Source organism: Felis catus, chromosome A3, assembly GCF_018350175.1.
Source record: "Felis catus isolate Fca126 chromosome A3, F.catus_Fca126_mat1.0, whole genome shotgun sequence".
Taxonomy (NCBI): Eukaryota; Metazoa; Chordata; class Mammalia; order Carnivora; family Felidae; genus Felis; species Felis catus.
In genome coordinates this window covers 74,676,502-74,690,772 of record NC_058370.1, presented here as the reverse complement: position 1 = coordinate 74,690,772, position 14,271 = coordinate 74,676,502, and the positions used below count along the sequence as shown (strand labels likewise).

Here is a 14,271-nt window from a genome sequence, read left to right as displayed (position 1 = left end):
TGAGCTCCTCTGCCTGCACATGCTCATTAGCCAGCATGGACCCAAGAGTTGCAGCTCTGAGTCTGGGATTTGAGGGGGAGGAGAAGGCTTCTGTAAAACATTTTCACCTCATGAAGTTCAGTAGATTCCCTGTAGGGTCATTAGCTAATTCATGCTAAGGTGTTAATGACTTATCAGCTTTCTTTCTTTCTAAAGGGACTCTAGCCAGGGAGGGCCTGGGCAGGGACCTCCTAAAAGGGTAAAAGGTGGAGAAGTAAATGCTAAAGGCAAATGTGTCTATCTTGCCATTTTCCCCAGGGCTCAGGATGCTGAATATTCACTAGGCTCGGGAAAGAAGGTAGGAGCAGAGCTCTGGTGACAGTGCTGCTTTCATTCCCTGGTTCTTCCCTTCACCAAATGTGACCTACAGCCAGTTACTTGGCCTCCTGAGCCTCTGCCCAAGTGAAAGAGGAGCATCCACCAAATACAGATGGGAGGATAAAGAACTTGGTATAGTTCTTGGTTTAAAGCAAACCAAAAAAAAACAAGAAAACGTGGTGATTACTTTTGTTCATCTTGAAATAAACCCAGACTGACAAGAGCTGTGGCCTTCCAAAAAGGGGATTGATGGTGAATCTTCCTTGGCCTTCAACTATAACAATTCCTGCCATCCAGACCTCATCTGGTGGCCTTCTATAACACTATCTTTTGCAAATTTGTCCAATCCTTTTTGATATTTATTCCCATTTATATATCCTCCTTATATTACCTCTTAATTAATGAGTCTCACAAGTTTTTGTTCTAAAATCACCTCCCTGAAACATTAAAGGCAGGTTCCTCAACCCAGTGTTTTGGGATTTGATAACCAAGCTGTACTTTCCTTTGATTCATCATTTTATAGATTCTGCCCATGTCTTAGCTCAGGCTTTTCCCTCTGCAGATTCTGTACTGCATCTTTATACCTCAGTCTTGCCTGCTTCACAGTATTCATCCATCCATTCATTCAACAAACATTTATCAGTTCCTTCTAAGTACTGCTGATAAGAGCAGGACCACACTCATGGTCTCTTTCCTCATAGTCATTATATACCACCAGGAAAATGGAAAGAAATAGGTAAACAAGCAAATGAGTAAAATAATTCCAGTGTAATGGAATAGAAATAAGTATAATGAAGAAAATGAACAAGAGGTTGAGATGGGGACTACTACAGAGGTCATCAAGGAAGGAAGGAAGAAGTCCTCAGGTGGGAAAGAGGTCAGCATGAGACCCATGGCTTTTTGAGACAAACATATTTTAGACTTTAAATTAGCCCATGGTTACAGCCTCAAATGAAAGGAAATGTAAAGTCTGATAAACACAAGAAAGAGCAAGAAAAGGGACTAGGGCATCTTTCATTCTGTGACTACATCTCAGAAGGCCCAGATTTCCACAGTGATTCTTCTGAATGAAAGTTTCCATGAATCATGAGCTACCAGACATTATTTATGATATCTAATTTTTTTTCTAGCTTTTGCATTTCTTCCATTTCAACAACGAAAGGAAAGTTGGATTTTCCCCTTCTAATGTGTATAGAATCAACTCCTAGGCAACGTTACACAAAATTTAAATTTTGTGTGCTTTAAAATATTTCCAGAAGGCAGCAATTTATAAAGGAGATTCTGGTCAGTAAACACCTTAAGCAAAAATCACTATGCCATTAAACATTTTGCATGCTGTTGTAATGTTTTCCATATAAAATTACCAAAATTATCTGCTAACTCTGTTACCTGCTCTCAGCCTAAGGAGAATAAAACAAAGCCATCAGCATATGCCATGCCAGCAACTTTTTTTCTGTTTTAAATGGCAGTAGGGAGCTTGAATTTGCATGCTAAAGTAAATGAAACGATTTTATTATATTTGCTGAAACAGCCCATTACTGTATATCATTTCAGAAGACCACAAAATTTAGCACATGTAATCGAAATGGATTGCCTCCTTCTAACTGTGAGGAGAAATGTTAAAACACTGAATTGAGTTCTTATAAATGGAAGTGGTTAATTATCTTACCATAATCTTGCTATTACTTGAATACAGTTTAAATACCATATACATCTTAAGTCTTTGCATCTTGCCTTTGAATATGTTGGATATTTCCCTTAGAAAGACTTAATTGTGCATTTATTTCTTTGTACCTCATTGTCTCAGCTAATTAGATATTTTTTAGTTTCAGATGCCAAAAGAAGTATTGTCAGATGCATGAAGTTGCTTATCCTATAGAGAAGATTGCCAACAATTTAAATTTTAATTTAGAAGTTTCTACTGTATTTATTTTCTAGTTAACATACAAAGAAAATGCGGTTTAAAGGAAGGTTTTTTCATCTTTCTCTGTGGGAGTACATGTGCTTAAGCAAGCCAGCAATCTAAAATTAGAAATGTTCTCTTGCAAAAAGCACACAAAGTCTACAAGAGGCCTGGGAATTGAACAGAGTGGGAAATAAAAACTAACAACTCGTGATAAGGAGATACTTGGTGACCCAGTGTGAGCTTTCTATGAGGTGCTTGTGTTCACCGTGGTTAGGTACAAAGCCCTTTTGCTCTCCTGGTTTCTGAGAGTTTGGTTGGAAAATCAGAATGAAAAATGCATATGTCTTGAGATAATTTGGGGCTTTTTTGTTTCAATTCAGTTGGGGAAGACTTTTCTCCATGATCAGAGAAGCAGCAGCTTCCTGTTCAAAACATCAAAAAAAAAAAAAAAAAAAACCACAAAAACCAAAAAACTAACAAACAAAAAAACCCTTGAAGAAACGTGTCTCAATAAACTTTTCTCACAAATGCTTCTTGATACAGAATATCTTCTTAACAAGGATAGAAAGTCAATATTGAGCCAAAGATAAAATGGTGAAACAAGAGTATTATTAAAAAAGAAAACTTTGACCAATGGAAACAAATTAGTACAAAATAAATACCACTGATAATCAAATTACTGGCATAGAATAAAGGTTTGAGATCATTAAAGTACATGTACATTTAAAAAGATAAATTATAGCAATGAAAAAAAAAAAAGACAGTCGATATGGAAGGCAGGATAACTAGTATTCCGGAAAAAAGTCTGATATATGGACTAGTTATGTATTCAAAAATATCATACAAGAAAATTTGTCTGAGTTGAAGAAAAAAATTTTTAATCATCTATCATTGGAAAGAACATGTATTCTGAGAAAATCTGATACAGGACTACACTAAGACAGATTCTAGTCAAGTTCCTAAAATTTCAGGAATAGAACAATTTTAGGCAACTGTACAGAAAAAGCAAATAGCCTACAAGAGATTAAAATCAGACTTTGTTAGATCAATCAGTGCTGTAAGACAATGGAACAATTGTTCTGATGTGAAAATTGCATGACCCAATAATGTTACACCCAAGGTGGCAGTCAAATAGAAAAGCATTATGAACCATGGAGGGACAAGGAAGCATGCTACCCATGAGCTCTCTGAAAAAAACAAAAAACAAAAAACAAAAAACTAGACAATGAACACCTGCCAATTCATTTTCAATTAAAATTAAAAAACTCAGAAATGGAGAAGGTATGATTTTTTAAAAAGACTAATGGTGGACATTCCGTTAAATATTAACTCTTAACATAATGTAAATTGAGGTTACAGGATAAAATGCAATGTTATAAACCCAAATTTACAAATAATAATAAAACACAAAAAAAATGGAGGCAAAGGAGACAGAGGTATGAAGATGTGTGGTAGTACTAGGGCCCTATTCTTTCATAGCAGGGAGTAAATTTACAAGGTTGAAAATGAAAATCTAGAACTTTTAAAATCTTGATTCCAACATTAATATTTTTCATGTTTTCTTAACTTTAAAAAGTTCTTTTAGGGTACCTGGGTGGCTCAGTGGGTTAAGCGTCCAACTCCAGCTCAGATCATGATCTCATTTTTCATGGGTTTGAACCCTGCGTCAGGCTCTGTGCTGACAGCTTGGAGCCTGCAGCCTGCTTCGGATTCTGTGTCTCGGGCTTCCTCTGCCCCTCCCCCGCCCATGTTCTGTCTCTCTCTCTCTCTCAAAAAATAAACATTGACATATTTTTTAATTACAAAAGTCCTTTCATGGAACAATATTCCTCAAGATGAAGAAATATGTATTTGAAGTTCAATAGTCTCTTTAATCTTACTTCTATAATTTCAAGTAACATTAAACTTAATACATTTTACTTCCAAAAAGCATTTATAATTTTATGAACATAATGATAAAGTACCTTCATTTTTTTAAACTTTTTTTAAGCTTATTTATTCATCTTGAGAGAGAGAGAGTTAATAATGTTAATTATTAACAGTGTTAATAATGGCTCATTTTAAGTCATGGAATTAACCATTATTATAGCTTTATCTTTGTTCTTCTGCAATTTTTTTAAATTTCAAAAAATAAAAATTTAGAGCAAAGGTTGGAGCTGGACCAGGGAGGGATATCTAATAAGAATTTTTCTCAGATCTTCCCAGCTCTAGGTTGGTCTTTAAGAATTTTTGTCTTGGGGAGCCTTGGTGGCTCAGTCAGTTGAGTGTCTGATTTCAGCTCAGGTCGTGATCTCACGGGTTCATGAGTTTAAGCCCTGCAGCAACTTTGTGCTATCAGTGCAGAGCCTGCCTCAGATCCTCTGTCCCCCAGCCCCTTCTTCTGCCCCTCCCCCACTCGTTATCTGTCTGTCTCTCAAAAGTAAATAACTTTTAAAAAGAATTTTAAAAGAATTTTGTCTTGAGCAGCTGGGGAACTTGCATAGCTGTTTGTATACTCTATCATGCACACATTAGAATGTATCTATTTGCTGGGGCACCTGGGTGGCTCAGTTGGTTGTGTCCAACTTCGGCTGGGGTCATGATCTCACGCTTCATGGGTTAGAGCCCCATGTCAGGCTCTGTGCTGACAACTCAGAGCCTGGAGCCTGCTTCAGATTCTGTGTCTCCCTCTCTCTCTCTGCCCCTCCCCTGCTTGTACTCTGTCTCTCTGTCTCCCAAAAATAAATAAATAATTTAAAAAAGAATTAAAAAAAAAGTATATATATATTTGCATAAATGCTTTCACTACTGGAAAAATTAATTAAGTAGCCCCTTCAACTTTTCATTTTATGTCTACTCCTCTAACTCTCCCCCTCCTCAGGCCTGGCTTTTCTGCCCTTCCCTTGTCCCCTGGGTTCGAGGAAACACAGTATGGTGTAATGCAAAGGTCTGCTTCTGGCTCCTTCAGTTTGCCTCAGCTTAGTAACTTCCTTTTCCAGGCCTTGCTACCTCACCTGTGACACATTATCTCCTGCTTGATGGCAGGACTTGGGTGAACTAACTACTCAGAGGAGACACCAAGGCTGGGAATGGGAGACATGGAAGAAAACCAAAGTGTTCACAGTTGTGTCCCCATACCAACCAGCTGCAACAGGAGCTCCAGGAGGATGGTGGGTAGAGGAGGGCAGGTGGGTCGTGGCTGGACCAAGATGCTCGCTCAGCCTTGGCAGGTGAAGGCCAACAGCACAAATATGCTGGTGAGTGTTTTCAGTCCTTAAACTTTCGTATTCTTTTTTACAGACTTAGGATGGGGAAGGTGAGGAGGAAACAGCACAGGGAACAAGAGAACATATCCTGTAAGTTCATTAGTATCCAAAGAAAAGAGAATTCAGTGAGCGACAAAGGTGCAAAGCAGTTGTATGACAGCTCTTTCAGTAAAATGTTGGGGCAGCTCAGGATTTCACACCCGTGCCTTCCTTGACCATGATGACAATCCTGGGCGTCAAAGGGAAGTGACATCACTGTGCTCCCCACTTTAGGGACGACAAGGGCTCAGCCCAGTCAGGGATGTCCCCAAGGTCACTAGGTTAGTGAGTGGGAGAGTAGGGATCCCAAGCCAGATCTGCTCACTCTATAGATGATGTTTTTTCTGGTACTGCAGTCATTCAAATATAAAGCCATCACAGACCTAAGTTCATTTAGCAAACAAAGCACAGAACCTAAAGACATACAGAAAGGGTAAAAGAGAAAAAAGCTCTCCAAATTTTCTGGTGCCATGTAATGAGACTTGTTACTCCTGACTTACCTTCTTCCCTGTGGACAGCATTCCACACAGATGCCTCAGAGCTCTCCACATGCGGTGCACAAGGCTCAGCTAAAACCCTAGACAGAGGGAGTGAAATAGCACGTGGGGACGCTGTGTGTGTCACATGTACACTTGCTTGTATTTTATTTCCCCATATCTTTTCTTGTCCATATATGTATGACTTTATTGATCCACCGGCAGCCTCACTGAGTTAACTGGCAGGTGCCATGCAATTCCTCTTATGTCGAAAGAAAAGAATAAAGTTTTCAGAAAACATTGGTATGCTATAGATTTCTAAGCCCCCGGGGAGACTGCAGTTCTGTCAGTCCTTCCAAGTATCTCTTTTACACAGGACTCCAGTGGCTGATTTCCTCACCTCCTTTACTAATGTAATCGTTAGTAGTTTGCAGCAGGATTATAATTGTAATAATAACGGCTCACATTTCTTGAGCACTTAAGGCTCAGTGCTAAGTGTTTTGTTAGCATTATCTCATTTGAGAGAATTACTATCTTGATATTTTAGATGATGGAATTGAGAATTGGAAAGGTTAAGGAACCCATTCCTGATTGCCCAGCTTTTATGTAATGAGGAGGAGAATCAAGCCCTGGCCCAGCTGATCTCAGAACAATATTCTCAACCACCAGACTAGCATCCTACACATTTCCTCTGGTTAACACCACAGCTGAAGAGCACAAAACACCTGCTGAATCCCTCAGCAGCCTCTTGAGAGTAGACATAGAAAAGCTTTCCGGCAGCATGGCTAGAAGTTGGGGCTTTGAACTCAAGTTCAAATCCCAGCTCTGATACCTACAACCTGGCAATATGTTGGAACCCCAGATTCTTTAGCGAGTCAAGGATAATGACGGCAGCAGCATCACAATTAAGTAATGATTAAATGAGATTAATATCTAGAAATGCTTAGCTTGATGACTCTTGTATTATGGACTCAAGAATATTACTATTATTTGCATTAAGTCAAAACAGAAACAACTATTCTTTCTTTCAGCCTCCTTTCTTTCAGCAACTTATTGAAGGTAAAACTAATAAGAGTTTGCATATTTTATTTATTTTTTAACGTTTAATTTTGAGAAAGAGAGAGAATGCAAGTGGGGAAGGGCAGAGAGAGAGGAAGACACAGAATGTGAAGCAGGTTCCAGGCTCTGAGCTGTCAGCACAGAGCCCGACGCGGGGCTCGAACTCATGAGATCATGACCTGAGCCAAAGTCAAATGCTTAACTGACTGAGCCACTCAGGCACCCCAAGTTTGCATATTTTGAAACCATTGGCTAAAATGAATCAATCACCTGTCAGAGACCCCATTTTTCTAACATTTACCCTAAAACAGCACTGCAAAGACTGTCCAGTAGGTAAATCAACCAACTAATATTCATGAAGTACCTAATATTTCCAAAGCATTGAGACATACTAGTGAGTATAAATCCAAGTGCCTGCCTCCAAAGAGTTTTCAGGGCTTGTTATGGAACAACAGAATGTTACAACACAAAGACAATCCAAACTACAACTGCAATACACAGTTGTAGGTGAACTTGCAAAGCAGTATGCGATAAATCCCACTTGAAGGGGGTAAATAATGACACTCTTAGCTCAAAGTAAGTGAGCCAGAAAATTTGTATGGGTTAAGACAGAAAGAAAGAATTTAGAAAAGGTCAAAAGATGGTGAAAAAGAAAACAGAGTACCTGGTGGTACAGAGACAGGGAAGGGAGGATAGAGGTGGAAAAGCAGTGTGATGTGGGTAGCTATAGTAGGGCATAGATGAGGATGGGGTAGAATAGGAGTCAAGTAAATAGTGAGGTTCTTACACACCTTCTTCTCTACTCATGAACACACTAAGGAGTAGAAGAAAAATAAAGCTCCATCATAAAAAGAAATTCTTTTTTTAATGTTTACTTATGGGGGGGAGGGGTAGAGAGAGAGGAAGAGAGAGAATCCCAAGCAGGCTCTGTGCTGATGTGGAGACCAATGTGGGGCTCAATCCCACAAACCATGAGATGGTGACCTGAACCCAAATCAGGAGCTGGGCCCTACTGAGCCACTCAGGAACCCTATAAAGAGTAATTCTTAAAATGACTTTCTTCAAGGAATCTCAGCAGCACTGTCTCTTGGAGTTTTAGGGTGATGACTGCTCACCTCCTTAAGTCTGCTGTGAATTTGGAACTCATTAAAAGAAAGAAGACCCAAAAGTCAAAGAGTCATAACACAGTATAAACTCATAAACTGATAAGGCTGGGTGGAAAATGGGGTTAGATCTTGGCCAGAATTTTTTTAACTAATTTATTGGTCCAATTAGGGACAAAATTGTATAACTGCGGCTTCCCCACACATACCATCCAGGCAGATCACTGCACATTGTAGGAAAGGAGACAATGCACATCAGGATGGGCTCAGTGCCCTATCCTCCTGCCACCCCTACCAGTCAGTTGTGCAGCGAGAAGATGCTTCCCTCCCAGTTGTGGACCCAAATACATCGATTGGTAGATGGCTGGATTGATCAATAGATAGACAGATGATAAATACCAAGGTATAAATAACAACGAAGAGAAACATTTTATCTTTTGTGTTTTCCCTAGGAACATATTACTGAGATTTTGTCTGTATCTATGAACTGGTACATTCTAAAAATAGCCTGCTGTGTTTTAAGGACGTTGGATCTATTTCTGCTGTTTTGAATAAGCATCTCGATTTCACTTTCTGGGAAATCCAAAGTAAGTGGAATTTCAAAATTTGTTTTGTTACGCCTCCAATTTTGCAAACTTAAACACGTTGAAATTAGGGATAAAATATAAATTTTGTACTTTATAAAGATACATTGGAAAATAAATCATGATCTATTTGAAGATTATTGTCTAAACTTGAACCAAATTTATTTATTTTTTTTCAACATAACTTGAACCAAATTTAAATATCCCTCCCAAAGAATGAAAGGAAGTGACATCTATCAGTGGGAAGCAAGTATATTAATTGTTCTGTTTGTGTTTTGATTTTGTATAGATACCTAACGATGTGACTGATTTCAAAAGCCTATGCCTTTTTCTCTTTTTCCTTTCTTTTCCCAATCCAATTTGAAACTCCAGTATCTTAATTACCTAAGCCAAATATTTATCTGCTTAAAGCAAATAGTATCAAGATGACTAACTACTAGCCCCAAATATCCCAATGTGCATTTATATTCCAGAATGCACTTGTTCACTCAGGTGACTCTGATGGATAGAATGGGGGTCACTAGACTGAGCAAAGTTTCTTCCCAGTCTAGAACACAGTGACTCTTCTAGTCATAAACGCTCTAGGAACAACAACTCTTTCTTTTTAATGTACCAGTTGCTCAGGCCAGCACCATGGTCATCTAAGGCAGAGGAGATGATAGTGCCACTTCAGGCACAGGGACTGTGACCTGAGACCCAGATGGTTCCAACCATCTGGGAGGGGCTGGGAAATTTGTCATAGTCTAGTACACATGATCTTCAAGCTTCTGAACACAGCCTGAGAAATTTAAGCATTTCAGGTGCCTGAGAGGCTCACCACTAAAACTACACAATTCCTCTTGGAAAGAGACCCTTATCCAGTTGGCATAGAGCTTCAGGTATCTGAAAGAATTCACAGCAGACCACATCACCGAGTTGGTGAACTCAACATTAGTCCCGACATGGCAGCTATGACAATAAGAACTGCTTGATCTCTCTACACACTCAAAGCAGAAGACACTCAATTTCAGATTTGATATTTTTTCTTCAGATAGCTTTTTTCTGCTGCCCGAGACCCATCTCTCTCTGATGTTACAGACATTATCACCCCACAAACCAAATGCCTCTAGCCACAGTGCTTCTACATCATCTCTCAAGCAGACCATAGATTCATCATTTACCCTAAGTTTTCTCACACTGAAAGCTCTTTTTTCTTTCCTATATTACCAAACACCTACAAATTATCTCCATGTAGTTTATCCCACAAACTCATTATGAACTCCAAAGGAGAGGTCCACAATTAGACAAAACTGTTTAAAAAAAGTACATGTTTTTTAAAGGCATGGGGACTTCAAAAATGGTCTGTTCTTCCTGAGCCCTAGTTGGGCATGAGTGTCCTTACCTCTGCAGTGTCCAAGTTATTGGTGACCCCCATTGATGGCATATTGTGGACTTACAAGTACAGGCAGCCTGAAGGCAAATGGACTCAACTTTTCCTAGAAGAGGAAGGTCAATGAGGCACAATGTTACTGATGCTCAAAAGAAACAAACTGTATCTTAAAACAAAACACTAAAAACTAGAAAAATGGGGGAAATGTATTTATAGTAAAATGCTAGCATGCAAAATGAATCAACCTTTCTCATTGTGTTGTACTGACAGTCCCACTCCTCCATTTTTCCTTTTCATATCCCTCTAGACTTGAGATCAATGCTTCCCATTGGTTTTCTAGACCAGCATCTCAGTCTCTCCTGGAAACTTGTTAGAAATGCAAACGCCTGGGTCTCATCTTAGACCCACTGAACCAGATACTTTGGGCATAAGGGCTAGTGATGGGTATTTTAAGGAGTCCTCCATATGGTTCTGAGGCTCACTTAAGGTTGATACACTGCTTTATTCTTTTTTTTTTTTTAAATGTTTATTCATTTTTGAAAGACAGAGAGAGACAGAACACAAGCAGGGCTGGGGTGGAGAGAGAGGAGGACACAGAATCCGAAGCAGGCTCCAGGCTCTGAGCTGTCAGCACAGAGCCCGACATGGGGCTCGAACTCACAGACTGTGAGATCATGACCTGAGCCGAAGCCGGACGCTCAACTAACTGAGCCACCCAGGCACCCCGGTTGATACACTGCTTTAAGGCATCTTCCAAGCATCCCCCCACTTTCTACTCAAGTTGTATTTGACAGTCCTCTTCTTCATCCACAACGAGGTACTACTGTCTACTCTTTGAGCAACTCAAAGGGTCCTTACAAGCAAGAAATACCATAACAGTTTATATTCAGGGAACAGGATACTAGGAACAGATTTTTATTTACCCCTTAGGGATATATATATACACATATACATATATATATACATACATATATATGACATATATATACACATATATATGACTTATATATACACACATACATACATATGTGTGTATATATATATACACACATATACATGTGTATGTATATATATATATACATATATTTATATTTATTTATAAATAAATATTAAAGGCAGGCCATAAGAGGACAATACCAAGCTTTACTCACACCACAGTTTCGGGAGATAAAAAATAGCTTATATTAGTTTTGACTCACCACAAATAAGTTTTTTTAAGAAATTAAATACCTGTTATTTAACCTGTAGTTGAATCCCAGGGGAACAAGCGACTCTTGACTTTTAGCACTTCCATCACAATTAATTTAAATTGTACAATTTTAGAAGCTCATTTATTCTTCTAAATGTTCTCCAAATATTTAAGAATCTGATAGTAAACACTGTTTTCTTTATTGCAATTTCCTTCTCTCTACCTTTTCCTACCATGTTTGTAACTTGTGGGCTCATCTCTCAGCCAGCAAAGTGTCTCATGCCCAGAAACACCCATAAACATTGAGAGCCCTTTCTGCTACCCAATGAGTGAGGAAAGGTCACTTGGAAAAGGCAATGGACTCAGAACTCAAAGAGGATGGGTGAGATTCAAATTGAGAAAGGTGATAAAGGATAAAACAAAGTTCAAAGGAAGGCCTGAGCCTTCAGCAGGGAAATCTGGTCCAGATATAAGCCTTGAGCTCAATATACTGAATTAGCATCATTAGTAATCTGAGCGGAAGATGAGCCTAGCTGCTTAAAACTCTGCTCCAACGCAAACTTTTTCCTTCCCTAGATAAGCACAGGCTGGTTGAGACTGCAAGGAGATAGGTCTCATTCTCTCCATTTCTCATTTTCTAGGTAATTACTATCTTTTACCAATTTATTTCTAAGAATTGCTTTGGCCATTTTCAAATAGAGAATGTTGTTCTACTGGGTCCTAGCCAATTTTTCTATGAATGCTTTGAAAGGAAAAGGGCTGGCCCAAAAGGTAGACTTTGGGTTGATCTGGAGACCTTGGACACATAACTGTGATATTTTGGTCTGGGTGATGTCGGAGGAGACAATGTTCTCTGACATACAAAAAAGGAGCTTTTCTATCTTTACTGGACATGATTTCTAAATGCCAATCATTCATCAGATGGCTAAAGGCTAGGCCTGATGAACGTTTTATTCTCCTGTGACAAAAAAAAAAGTGAGTATTCATAATAAAAACTATAGTTTGCAAATGTCATTTACTAACAACAGTACAACCTTATAATAAAAGATTAAGAAATGAACAATGTCTTTTCTTTTCTCAACCTTCCAAGAATAATACAAAGATGTTCACGTTTGTTTTTGCTCCCTTAGAGTTCTGAAATGATTCAAACGTCTACCTAGTTTATAGTCCCCCCACCCAAATACCAGCATAAATATTGAGAGGAGAGTCTGTTTACCTTTGATTTATTTAGAATATTAATTGTTGGTCTCTAGTACTATAGTATTGCATACGTGACCCCAAATATTTTTGTCTGATATAAGAGAAAAACCATTAGAGAAAGACCACTAGCAGAGTACCCAGTAGAGATTCAAAGTCAAACAAATCTCATTTCCTATTTTACTTAACAAACAAGTAAACATTTTACAGAGGCAAAAGTTATTGTTCCCTTGGATGGCATGGGCAAGCTACATATTCAGGGAGGGATGCATTTATATAATGTGTGGTTAGAGGTTAATCAATATTTCATTTCTATTTCGAGGCAACCAAATGCTCACATAGGTTGGTTGTCCTTTGCATTTTATTAGTAAGTGAAATTAATTTATTTCACAAATATTTATTAAGTGCCTACAGCAGTTCTTGTTACATAGTAGGCATTTAGTGACTATTGATGCAGACAATATTTTTTGAGAATTTGCTATATGCAGACTCAGTACTAAGTTTCTTGGCTGAAATGATTCATAAGCAGAGATGGAAATTTCTTCCTCTCAGAGCCCTGAGTCTATGACTATGAAATCATTTGCATACCAAGCATCTCTGACCTCTTCCTTCCTCTACCCCTAGCCATTCCCGCCACTGCTAATGAGACAAGTAATCTAAGAGCTTGAGCAATGTACCCGTAAATCCATCTCTAAGGCTCTGCTCAACAGTATGACCTCCCTTGGGCCCACTGCAGGAAAATATGCACCCTTTGAAACCTGAACCATCCATTACCATAGAAAAGTACATGCATCAAATGCCCACAGCAAAGTCTGTCACTCACTGGCTCATCCTCTATAGTAATTCCAATCATTGATACCATAGCAGTTTGCTAAAAAGAGTAGACTGATCAAAAGCTACTGCTCAAATAGCTCCTGTACTACTGGGGAGCTTAGAGATGAAAATCACCTAGTACTCCCCTCCAGGATCTCCCCACCTGGGGGCCTTCTCTGACACCCTCATCCCTCTTCTGTAGCAGGAACCCCTTTGTTCTTTGTGCCTCCTTCCTATACTTTGAAAAACTCTCAGTAACTCCAATAATCACATTCTACTAAAATTATTTGTTTGCATAATTTTTTAAATGTTTTTATTTATTTTTGAAGGAGAGAGAGAGACAGCATGAGTGGGGGAGGAACAGAGAGAGGGGGAGACACAGAATTTGAGGCAGGCTCCAGGCTCTAAGCTGTCAGCACAGAGCCTGATGCAGGGCTCAAACTCACGAACTGTGAGATCATGACCTGAGTTGAAGTCGGACGCTTAACCGACTGAGCCACCCAGGTGCCCCTGTTTGCATACTTCTTAAGAGCGGGAACTCTGGCTTCTTCATCTCTGAAGCTTCAACACCTTACATGGACGGCAGTGAATAAATGATTTTCAAGTAGATTTTCTTTGTTCTTAATGAGTCACTGAACAAATACCATTTAGTCATAGTCCACAAGCTATACAAATGCTGGAAGCATCTATTCAACCTGCTGTCTTCCCACCTCACAGTCCTAAAAGGTCCTTGCCATAGTTCATCATGACATGCAAAGCTTAAAAAATATTTTGCCCAAATATGTTATTTAAAAAAATCACACAATTTTTGAACAAGTGTGATCTTGCATATCTAGTACAAATCCCTTCATTTCATAGATGAGGAATCTGAGATTCCCAAGAAGTTAAGTCCACGCCAGTGAATAAGAGAGAAAGAATAAAACCCAAGTCTCCT

General features: G+C 38.9%; 1 long non-coding RNA gene across 1 annotated transcript in view; it reads right to left on the bottom strand.

Moving 5' to 3' along the window:
* LOC109498177 overlaps positions 1-14,271 on the bottom strand; it is a 227,989-nt gene that overhangs the window by 61,648 nt on the left and 152,070 nt on the right. Inside the window, exons 2-4 of the long non-coding RNA XR_002741138.2 lie at positions 10,151-10,244; positions 6,048-6,124; positions 5,385-5,543 (exon numbers count right to left, since the gene is read on the bottom strand). This is a non-coding gene — a long non-coding RNA (uncharacterized LOC109498177). The remainder of the gene's footprint in view (positions 1-5,384; positions 5,544-6,047; positions 6,125-10,150; positions 10,245-14,271) is intronic.